We start from the raw sequence: 11,646 nt of genomic DNA, 5'->3' as shown, positions 1-11,646 counted from the left end.
AAAAGTTGACAGTCTACACTTTAACCTCACAGTCATTGTTTGATTTAAAATCCAAACTTCTGGATAGCATAGAGCCAAAAGAAGAAAAATAAATCCTTGTCCCAATAATTACGGAGGGAACTGTATGTCACAGGAGGTTGGTGGCACCTTAATTGGGGAGGACTGGTTCTTATTAATGGCTGGAACTGAATAAATTAAACTCATCAAACACATGGTTTACATTATTATGAGCTGTCCTCCCCTCATCAGCTTCCTGTCATCTATGAACACGACACACACACACACACACACACACACACACACACACACACACACACACACACACACACACACACACACACACACACACACACACACACACAACAGGGGCAGTAACAGATCTCTATAATGCCCAGCCCTAGAGCCATCTCAGTAGGTCAATAAATAAAGCAAATATCATTAACAATAACTCAAACTATATGATTGGGGCTCTAATATGATGAAATTAGTATCAGTGTTTTAAGGTTGGCTATTTAGGCGAAATCCTAAGCCAGAGAGGGAGTAATTTGGACGTGGGGAAATTGATTTTGACCATCAGCACTCTCTCATTTTCAAACAGTGCCTGCGGCTAACCAGGTTTATTTATGCTAAACACATTACACAGGTAGCTTCTCCCTTCCTCCACAATGATTATGTGTCTCAGTTGAGGAATTGATATTTCTTGCAAATAAGAAAATTATCATATTGCATGACTGGACGGAGGAAATTAAGTCTGGCAGGAGTCTTAAGACTGGCAGGAGGCAAGGAGTGAAACCTAGAAGTAGTTATTGTATTTTCATTTCTGTGAAGGGTGACGTGCAGGGATCAGATTTCTCCTGCTATATTGGAGAATGGCTCTCAGGACTCATCAATAAGAATACAGTGATACAGGCCCACAGTAAGTGGTGCAGGAGGGACCTGGAGGCCAGAGGGAGTGGGCCATCCGTTTCAAAGTGATAAAAAGTGCATGCCATTTTCTGAATATATTTATGATTCTATAAGAGAGTTAGGATCATTTTTGTTGCTCATTTGACTCATTCAGATATACTTCTCCAGAGCCTATTTGAATTGGCCCTTTGCATGCCGGTAAAGCGTGAGATAGTACCTAGTGGTCAGTGCAGGTTTTCTTCACAATGAATGCTATATCTTAGCTGGGACTTTTATCTGCTTTTCTAGGCAAACAAGTCCATTTATGAGTCACTGTGATGTTGGGCTAATCAGAGCAGGCTATGTAGCTTTTACAATGTGTCATACCACCTTACAAGTAATTGACTGACTTTATTGTACCTGCAGGGAAACGTTATTTGCAGTATCATGTATAACTTTCAACCATGTTTAAAAGCGACAAGAAAAGACACATTAGAAAAGGCATTCTTTATGATGATATAAATTCATCAGTATATACAGTATGAAGATCAGCCTGCTGTTCTTGATGAGTGGGCAGAGACATTAAAAGAAAGGATATCAAAAATGGCACAAATGATAGTCTAGGTTTTCCTGCAAGCTGATGTCTACCTGCACCCTGATGGGAGTAGATCAAATTCATGTGGATGGCTTGGGTCAGAAAATTATTTCTGGGCATTGCTGGGGGCCCTAACCTTAAAGCTCTTATTCAAGCCTGTCTGTCAGACTCCCAGTACCTTTCCTGCTGTGGTGATCATCATCTTCTCAGCATGTTCTTTTGAGTGAAAATGGCATTACCAAATCACCAGACAATGCAAAGGGATAACCCATTCATCAACCGTCTCTCATATCAGGCTCAGCCAGCCGCCACGCCACTGGAGAACAGTAATGGTAACAGCCGCTACGCCACTGGAGAACAGTAATGGTAACAGCCAGCCGCCACGCCACTGGAGAACAGTAATGGTAACAGCCATCCGCTACGCCACTGGAGAACAGTAATGGTAACAGCTGCCACGCCACTGGAGAACAGTAATGGTAACAGCCGCCACGCCACTGGATAACAGTAATGGTAACAGCCATCCGCTACGTCACTGGAGAACAGTAATGGTAACAGCCATCCGCTACGCCACTGGAGAACAGTAATGGTAACACCTGCCACGCCACTGGAGAACAGTAATGGTAACAGCTGCCACGCCACTGGAGAACAGCAATGGTAACAGCCATCCGCTACGCCACTGGAGAACAGTAATGGTAACAGCTGCCACGCCACTGGAGAACAGTAATGGTAACAGCTGCCACGCCACTGGAGAACAGTAATGGTAACAGCCAGCCGCCACGCCACTGGAAAACAGTAATGGTAACAGCCATCCGCTACGCCACTGGAGAACAGTAATGGTAACAGCCATCCGCTACGCCACTGGAGAACAGTAATGGTAACACCTGCCACGCCACTGGAGAACAGTAATTTTTATTTATTTATTTTATTTCACCTTTATTTAACCAGGTAGGCTAGTTGAGAACAAGTTCTCATTTGCAACTGCGACCTGGCCAAGATAAAGCATAGCAGTGTGAGCATACAACAAAGAGTTACACATGGAGTAAACAATTAACAAGTCAATAACACAGTAGAAAACGAAGGGGGGGTCTATATACAATGTGTGCAAAAGGCATGAGGAGGTAGGCAAATAATTACAATTTTGCAGATTAACACTGGAGTGATAAAAGATCAGATGGTCATGTACAGGTAGAGATATTGGTGTGCAGAAGAGCAGAAAAGTAAATAAATAGAAACAGTACGGGGATGAGGTAGGTGAAAAGGGTGGGCTATTTACCAATAGACTATGTACAGCTGCAGCGATCGGTTAGCTGCTCAGATAGCTGATGTTTGAAGTTGGTGAGGGAGATAAAAGTCTCCAACTTCAGCGATTTTTGCAATTCGTTCCAGTCACAGGCAGCAGAGTACTGGAACGAAAGGCGGCCAAATGAGGTGTTGGCTTTAGGGATGATCAGTGAGATACACCTGCTGGAGCGCGTGCTACGGATGGGTGTTGCCATCGTGACCAGTGAGCTGAGATAAGGCGGAGCTTTACCTAGCATAGACTTGTAGATGACCTGGAGCCAGTGGGTCTGGCGACGAATATGTAGCGAGGGCCAGCCGACTAGAGCATACAAGTCGCAGTGGTGGGTAGTATAAGGTGCTTTAGTGACAAAACGGATGGCACTGTGATAGACTGCATCCAGTTTGCTGAGTAGAGTGTTGGAAGCCATTTTGTAGATGACATCGCCGAAGTCGAGGATCGGTAGGATAGTCAGTTTTACTAGGGTAAGCTTGGCGGCTTGAGTGAAGGAGGCTTTGTTGCGGAATAGAAAGCCGACTCTTGATTTGATTTTCGATTGGAGATGTTTGATATGAGTCTGGAAGGAGAGTTTGCAGTCTAGCCAGACACCTAGGTACTTATAGACGTCCACATATTCTAGGTCGGAACCATCCAGGGTGGTGATGCTAGTCGGGCATGCAGGTGCAGGCAGCGACCGGTTGAAAAGCATGCATTTGGTCTTACTAGCGTTTAAGAGCAGTTGGAGGCCACGGAAGGAGTGTTGTATGGCATTGAAGCTTGTTTGGAGGTTAGATAGCACAGTGTCCAAAGACGGGCCGAAAGTATATAGAATGGTGTCGTCTGCGTAGAGGTGGATCAGGGAATCGCCCGCAGCAAGAGCAACATCATTGATATACACAGAGAAAAGAGTCGGCCCGAGAATTGAACCCTGTGGCACCCCCATAGAGACTGCCAGAGGACCGGACAGCATGCCCTCCGATTTGACACACTGAACTCTGTCTGCAAAGTAATTGGTGAACCAGGCAAGGCAGTCATCCGAAAAACCGAGGCTACTGAGTCTGCCGATAAGAATATGGTGATTGACAGAGTCGAAAGCCTTGGCGAGGTCGATGAAGACGGCTGCACAGTACTGTCTTTTATCGATGGCGGTTATGATGTCGTTTAGTACCTTGAGTGTGGCTGAGGTGCACCCATGACCGGCTCGGAAACCAGATTGCACAGCGGAGAAGGTACGGTGGGATTCGAGATGGTCAGTGACCTGTTTGTTGACTTGGCTTTCGAAGACCTTAGATAGGCAGGGCAGGATGGATATAGGTCTGTAACAGTTTGGGTCCAGGGTGTCTCCCCCTTTGAAGAGGGGGATGACTGCGGCAGCTTTCCAATCCTTGGGGATCTCAGACGAGATGAAAGAGAGGTTGAACAGGCTGGTAATAGGGGTTGCGACAATGGTGGCAGATAGTTTCAGAAATAGAGGGTCCAGATTGTCAAGCCCAGCTGATTTGTACGGGTCCAGGTTTTGCAGCTCTTTCAGAACATCTGCTATCTGGATTTGGGTAAAGGAGAACCTGGAGAGGCTTGGGCGAGGAGCTGCGGGGGGGGCGGAGCTGTTGGCCGAGGTTGAAGTAGCCAGGCGGAAGGCATGGCCAGCCGTTGAGAAATGCTTATTGAAGTTTTCGATAATCATGGATTTATCAGTGGTGACCGTGTTACCTAGCCTCAGTGCAGTGGGCAGCTGGGAGGAGGTGCTCTTGTTCTCCATGGACTTCACAGTGTCCCAGAACTTTTTGGAGTTGGAGCTACAGGATGCAAACTTCTGCCTGAAGAAGCTGGCCTTAGCTTTCCTGACTGACTGCGTGTATTGGTTCCGGACTTCCCTGAACAGTTGCATATCACGGGGACTATTCGATGCTATTGCAGTCCGCCACAGGATGTTTTTGTGCTGGTCGAGGGCAGTCAGGTCTGGGGTGAACCAAGGGCTGTATCTGTTCTTAGTTCTGCATTTTTTGAACGGAGCATGCTTATCTAAAATGGTGAGGAAGTTACTTTTAAAGAATGACCAGGCATCCTCAACTGACGGGATGAGGTCAATGTCCTTCCAGGATACCCGGGCCAGGTCGATTAGAAAGGCCTGCTCACAGAAGTGTTTTAGGGAGCGCTTGACAGTGATGAGGGGTGGTCGTTTGACTGCGGCTCCGTAGCGGATACAGGCAATGAGGCAGTGATCGCTGAGATCCTGGTTGAAGACAGCGGAGGTGTATTTGGAGGGCCAGTTGGTCAGGATGACGTCTATGAGGGTGCCCTTGTTTACAGAGTTAGGGTTGTACCTGGTGGGTTCCTTGATGATTTGTGTGAGATTGAGGGCATCTAGCTTAGATTGTAGGACTGGCGGGGTGTTAAGCATATCCCAGTTTAGGTCACCTAACAGAACAAACTCTGAAGCTAGATGGGGGGCGATCAATTCACAAATGGTGTCCAGGGCACAGCTGGGAGCTGAGGGGGGTCGGTAGCAGGCGGCAACCGTGAGAGACTTATTTCTGGAGAGAGTAATTTTCAAAATTAGTAGTTCGAACTGTTTGGGTATGGACCTGGAAAGTATGACATTACTTTGCAGGCCATCTCTGCAGTAAACTGCAACTCCTCCCCCTTTGGCAGTTCTATCTTGACGGAAGATGTTATAGTTGGGTATGGAAATCTCTGAATTTTTGGTGGCCTTCCTGAGCCAGGATTCAGACACAGCAAGGACATCAGGGTTAGCAGAGTGTGCTAAAGCAGTGAGTAAGACAAACTTAGGGAGGAGGCTTCTGATGTTGACATGCATGAAACCAAGGCTTTTTCGAACACAGAAGTCAACAAATGAGGGTGCCTGGGGACATGCAGGGCCTGGGTTTACCTCCACATCACCCGCGGAACAGAGAAGGAGTAGTATGAGGGTGCGGCTAAAGGCTATCAAAACTGGTCGCCTAGAGCGTTGGGGACAGAGAATAAGAGGAGCAGGTTTCTGGGCATGGTAGAATATATTCAGGGCATAATGCGCAGACAGGGGTATGGTGGGGTGCGGGTACAGCGGAGGTAAGCCCAGGCACTGGGTGATGATGAGAGAGGTTGTATCTCTGGACATGCTGGTAGTAATGGGTGAGGTCACCGCATGTGTGGGAGGTGGGACAAAGGAGTTATCAGGGGTATGAAGAGTGGAACTAGGGGCTCCATTGTGAACTAAAACAATGATAACTAACCTGAACAACAGTATACAAGGCATATTGACATTTGAGAGAGACATACAGCGAGGCATACAGTAATCACAGGTGTTGAATTGGGAAAGCTAGCTAAAACAGTAGGTGAGACAACAGCTAATCAGCTAGCACAACAACAGCAGGTAAAATGGCGTAGACTAGGCAACGGGGCCAACAGATAAAACAAACAAGCAGAATGGAGTACCGTGATTTATGGACAGTCCAGCGTGCATCAGCTATGTAGCCAAGAGATCAGTGTCCAGGGGGCAGCGGTGGATGGGGAAGGGAAGCTGGACTGGCGAGTGTTATCCAGGTTAAAAAAACGAACAATGACTAAATAGCTTGTAGCTAGTTAGCTGGTTAGCTTCTGGAGGTTCTTGAGTGTGTTCTAAAAATAAATAAAAAATAATAGCGATTCCATATCACATTGGGTGAGGCAGGTTTCCGGAAGGTATAAACAAATTAAAAGTCAAAAGAGATAGAAAGTAAATATGGGTCCGGTGGGCGTTTGGGACGCGGCGATTCAGGCGGTTAGCAGGCCTGTGCTAACAAGCTAACAGTTTGTAGGCCCGGGCTAGACAAGGTAGCAGTTAGCGGACCGGAGCTGGACAAGCTAGCAGTTAGCAGGCCGAATTAGCAAGCAGGGAGATAGCGAGGGCTAGAGAGTTAGCCTTTGGGGGACGTCGCGATGGGGTGAGTCTGTTTATTCCTCTTCATGCGGTGACATCGATAGACCGGTCGTGGGCCCGGGTATTGTAGCTCAGGAGTATGCTACGGTGGTAGCGCAGGCCGGGCTAGCTTCAAGCTAAGTGGGTGGAAACGCTAGCCAGGGGTAATCGTCCAGGGTTGCGGTTTAGCTAGATAGCTAGTTGTGAAGATCCAGCGTATTTGGAAGCTTAGGTTTAGCAAAATGTTTTTAAAGGGATAGCTATGTAAAAAACGAAAAATATGTAAAAAAACGAAAAATAAACTAAATATAAACAAAATATACAGGGACACGACACGACAGGACGACTTACTGCTACGCCATCTTGGATACGCGTAATGGTAACAGCCATCCGCTACGCCACTGGAGAACAGTAATGGTAACAGCCATCCGCTACGCCACTGGAGAACAGTAATGGTAACACCTGCCACGCCACTGGAGAACAGTAATGGTAACAGCTGCCACACCACTGGAGAACAGTAATGGTAACAGCCATCCGCTACGCCACTGGAGAACAGTAATGGTAACAGCCATCAGCTACGCCACTGGAGAAGAGTAATGGTAACAGCCATCCGCTACGCCACTGGAGAACAGTAATGGTAACAGCCATCCGCTACGCCACTGGAGAACAGTAATGGTAACACCTGCCACGCCACTGGAGAACAGTAATGGTAACAGCTGCCACACCACTGGAGAACAGTAATGGTAACAGCCATCCGCTACGCCACTGGAGAACAGTAATGGTAACAGCCATCAGCTACGCCACTGGAGAACAGTAATGGTAACAGCTGCCACGCCACTGGAGAACAGTAATGGTAACAGCTGCCACGCCACTGGAGAACAGTAATGGTAACAGCTGCCACGCCACTGGAGAACAGTAATGGTAACAGCTGCTACGCCACTGGAGAACAGTAATGGTAACAGCTGCTACGCCACTGGAGAACAGTAATGGTAACAGCTGCCACGCCACTGGAGAACAGTAATGGTAACAGCTGCCACACCACTGGAGAACAGTAATGGTAACAGCCATCCGCTACGCCACTGGAGAACAGTAATGGTAACAGCTGCCACGCCACTGGAGAACAGTAATGGTAACAGGGATCTCCTTTTCATGAAGGTGTATCTGGGCAAAAATAATGTCCTCATGGTGAGTAACTATAACTTCTTACCATATTATTACCATGTTATTACCACTTTATTCAGTGCAGCAATGTAAAGTGCTTACAGTTTTTTATTCAGAATTTAAGTTGAAGTTGCTGTAGGCTACAACTTTCCAATTACATCAAGAAATATTTTTATTTACAATGATTCGCTACATTATATTTATGCCTTGGGATCCTTTTGAGCAACTCAACCCATAACTTCAGGACATAACTTCATATCCGAAGTTGTACTCAAAATATAATGCAAATATACTTACTTACATCAGATTTCAAAGGACCTGATCTACTTACACAAAATAAGCAGCCAATAGAGTTGAATTGATTAAAATACTTAAAGCTCATTGGTCTGTGTGTGATTTGAAGGTGAGATAACTGTTGAGGTGTCAAGGAATGACAAGAACAAAAAGGAAGAAGAGTGGCATCAGGACGACAAGTCATTATGAGGGGTTGCGTTTCTCTGTTCATTTTACTCTTGGCTGGTAAGCATTTACTTATTTGAAATGTTTTGCGTTATTGTAGTTGTATGTCAAAGAACCTTTGCCTTTCCACCACATACTGCACATTCTTTACCCCTCCTTCCATTCTCTTCTTCTCTCCCAGGCCTTACCTCGGGTGATTCTCACAAGAGAATCCTTGGAGGGGAACCTTGCAATGACAATTATGCTAAGCACTATGTAAAACTCGAGGCCACTAGATTGAGAGGAGCTTCAAATAAAATGGAGTCACGAGCCTGTGGTGGCTCTCTTATTCATGAGAAATGGGTCCTTACAGCTGAGCACTGCACTAGCTATGGGAGGTAAAGTGATGGCTAAACTTTATCTACAGGAAGATGAATGTTTTATATTGGCACAGGGTGATATGGGTTAATTATGTCATTTTTATGTCATTTGTTTGTATGGCAACTAGTTTTGATTTGGTATTCTGCTGATTACCTTACAAGCTGTTTATGGATTCCTTCATTAATTTGTTTCTCTCAAAAAGCGTTTTTTGGAACGTCCCTATTTCAGAACAACAATAATTAAAAGCGTAAATACGTTTGCAGAACATCTGATCATTTATTGCAGTTGTACCTTGATTGAATACCTCAGACTCCTTAAAAAAAAGAATTGTCATAAATGAATAGAAAATTCACTGTAAGGTGTTTTGTTCCCAAAACACATTGTTTTCATCAGAAGAGAAATGGTTACAGATGTGTTCACTGTTTCCGACAATCCGTAAATACTGGAGCACAACATTTTAAATGTCTCTATCAGTGTGACATCAGGTACAATATAGGGAACGATCTAGGTAAAGAGGACTATCAAAGTATTACGATTTTTTACAATATTGTGCACATGCAGAGAATGAATTTGGGTTATCTCTACTTCTAAGTAACTTTGGGAACTCCTATGTCATCCTCTCCAACATTGTGAGCATCCATTACAGAGCTTTGTTTTAGTGTGGATTGAGATCTACATTCATATCAGATGTGTTCTTCCAGTGTATTCACCTTTCCATATTTCTATGTTGGATTGTGTTCCAGCTTGCAGATGGAAAGTCTTCAAACCTATGAACAGACTTTGTACTGAATACATGTAACGGAATTGAATTGTGATGATACTGATGAATGAATCCTGCGCACAATGTGCCTTCTTTTCCATTTTCTTTTTGATCAGGAATTATATTTGTTTCGATGTGTGTTCAATTGTTTGGTGAAATAAGCTTAAAAGCAGAGTCATTTCTAATATCCTATAATGCTACATCTATTGATGAATATATTTATGTTTTGAGAAAGCACCAATATTTTTTAAATGTTTTTACTGTTTTGCAAAAGACCACAGAGTTCTGTGTCTTTAGAACACGGTTTTGAAAATCAACATTGTTCCAAGAAAACTCATCAACTTCGACATTGTGACCTTCCATTACGAGCTTTGCTTTGGTGTTGGCTGAGGCCTATCCATTCATATCAGCAGTTCTCCACTGTACTCACCTGTCCTTATTTCTACTGGGGATTGGCTTTCTGCTTGGTGGTGGAAAGTCTACAAACCTGTCAGCAGAGCAGCCTACGTATTGAATACATTGGATTGTGATCATACCAATGAATGAATGCTGCACAAAATGTACTTATTTTACATGTTATTTTGATTCAGGAAGGATATATAATTTGATGTGTATGAAATTGTTTGGTAAAATATGCATAAAAGGTGAGTATTTGCCCATAATTATGCATCATTTAATAGTATTTTCATCATCATGATTTAGTGACTGCAAATAAAATCTATTGATTAAATGTGAGGCAACTTGAGGCAAAAGGTATATATGGTTGTGATAATCTTTTTGCAGGCAGTCATGTTCTTTGGAAGAATGTATTTGCCATTTTGGCAGTATAGTTTTGATGATGTATTTGCTTTTTGAGAAGGCAACTACATATGCATTTACTGTTTTGCAAAAGGCTACAGAGTTCTGTGACTGTTTTGAAAATGGGCAACATTGTTCCAAAAAATGCTTGTACATGATTGAGAAACTCTAACTGATCTTTCATAACCCAAGGTAACAGTGATACACAAACTGTCTCTTTATACGTCTTCCCTTTAGTACAATAACAGCGATACTGGGTGCACATCCAGGTGGAACACCTAAACCAGAAGAGGTCCAGATTCCTGAAGAAAACATACGACGTTATATAGAAAGACAAGTCAGTCATGACATCATGCTGCTGAAGCTGCCTAAGGCATACCCTCAGTTCACTACCATTCAGCTTCCTCCCTCTACATGCCAGACACCTGAGTTGAAGGAGAATGTGAGAATTGCAGGCTGGAGTTACACAGAAGGTGAATAACACACAGAGTTGAGTGATGCACAAGAACCTACTTGCAGGATTTATATCATTTTCTCTTATCTAACTCCACAGATGGTAGGTAGAAAGCCAGAGAAACTACAGTGTTCAAAATCAGGAGACCTCCAAGTCACTGAGTGTTACCCCACAGAAGATGCTCAAACCAAAATTCAAATGCGATTCTGCGCAGCAGCTCCAGGGAAGATGGACGCCTGCCATGTAAGACTGATTTCAATTCACACGCTTACAATTCCCTGCCTAGTTACATATCATTTCTGCCCCAAAAATAACAGTGGTGGGTGACTAACTTATCAAATTTTATTTACATAATCTTTTATCATTACTTTATCAAATGAAGAGTTGATTACTGAATAATGTGATTAGTGCTGTTGGCATACAAACGATTTGTTGTACTTCTTAATGTAGGCCCATCGCATTAAATAGATAATATTTGTGTTTATTCTTCTGTACCTCACACAGGGGGACTCTGGAGGAAGTCTGATGAACAAAGATGGCCTCCTGTATGGTGTGACCTCACGGGCTAGTAAAACAGAGTGTAAAGTTCCAATCAACTTCATGGATGTTTGCAAGTACCGAGGATGGATAATGGAAGAAATCAATAAAGATAATTCATTGAATAGTGAGTAAACAAATGATGTACTCCAAATAAAAGGTGTTCTCAGATCTCCAGATCTCCTTGAGTGAATCCTGGAATATTCTTTGCCTCTTTGTATGTACACAGTCTAGCAGGATTGTAGTGTTTTGGCAGAAAGCCAGTAGCGGTGCGTGGGTTCAAAAATATTCATATTACAACCTATGTGTTGTGATAATTGTGTTTGCTCTATAACCTGTTAGTTCATATGCCTTCCGACCATGCTATATAGGCCTAAAGCCCAGACAATGAGAAGATACAGTGGCATAGTAAATTCAACCACACCTTTGTTTCATCACAAAACCGGAGAGCAACCTCTGT

The 11,646-nt window shown here is 44.0% G+C and overlaps 1 long non-coding RNA gene across 1 annotated transcript; it reads left to right on the top strand.

Moving 5' to 3' along the window:
- The first annotated feature begins 8,464 nt into the window (after positions 1-8,464).
- LOC116353282 (uncharacterized) lies at positions 8,465-11,361 on the top strand. The gene is made up of 4 exons (XR_004202621.1): positions 8,465-8,654; positions 10,433-10,668; positions 10,749-10,892; positions 11,154-11,361. It is a non-coding gene; the product is annotated as an uncharacterized LOC116353282 (long non-coding RNA).
- Positions 11,362-11,646: the final 285 nt, after the last annotated feature.

Source organism: Oncorhynchus kisutch, linkage group LG14 (genome assembly GCF_002021735.2).
Source record: "Oncorhynchus kisutch isolate 150728-3 linkage group LG14, Okis_V2, whole genome shotgun sequence".
In the NCBI taxonomy this organism is placed as follows: Eukaryota; Metazoa; Chordata; class Actinopteri; order Salmoniformes; family Salmonidae; genus Oncorhynchus; species Oncorhynchus kisutch.
Note: the sequence above shows the minus strand (reverse complement) of the source record. Positions and strands in the feature narration are given on the sequence as shown.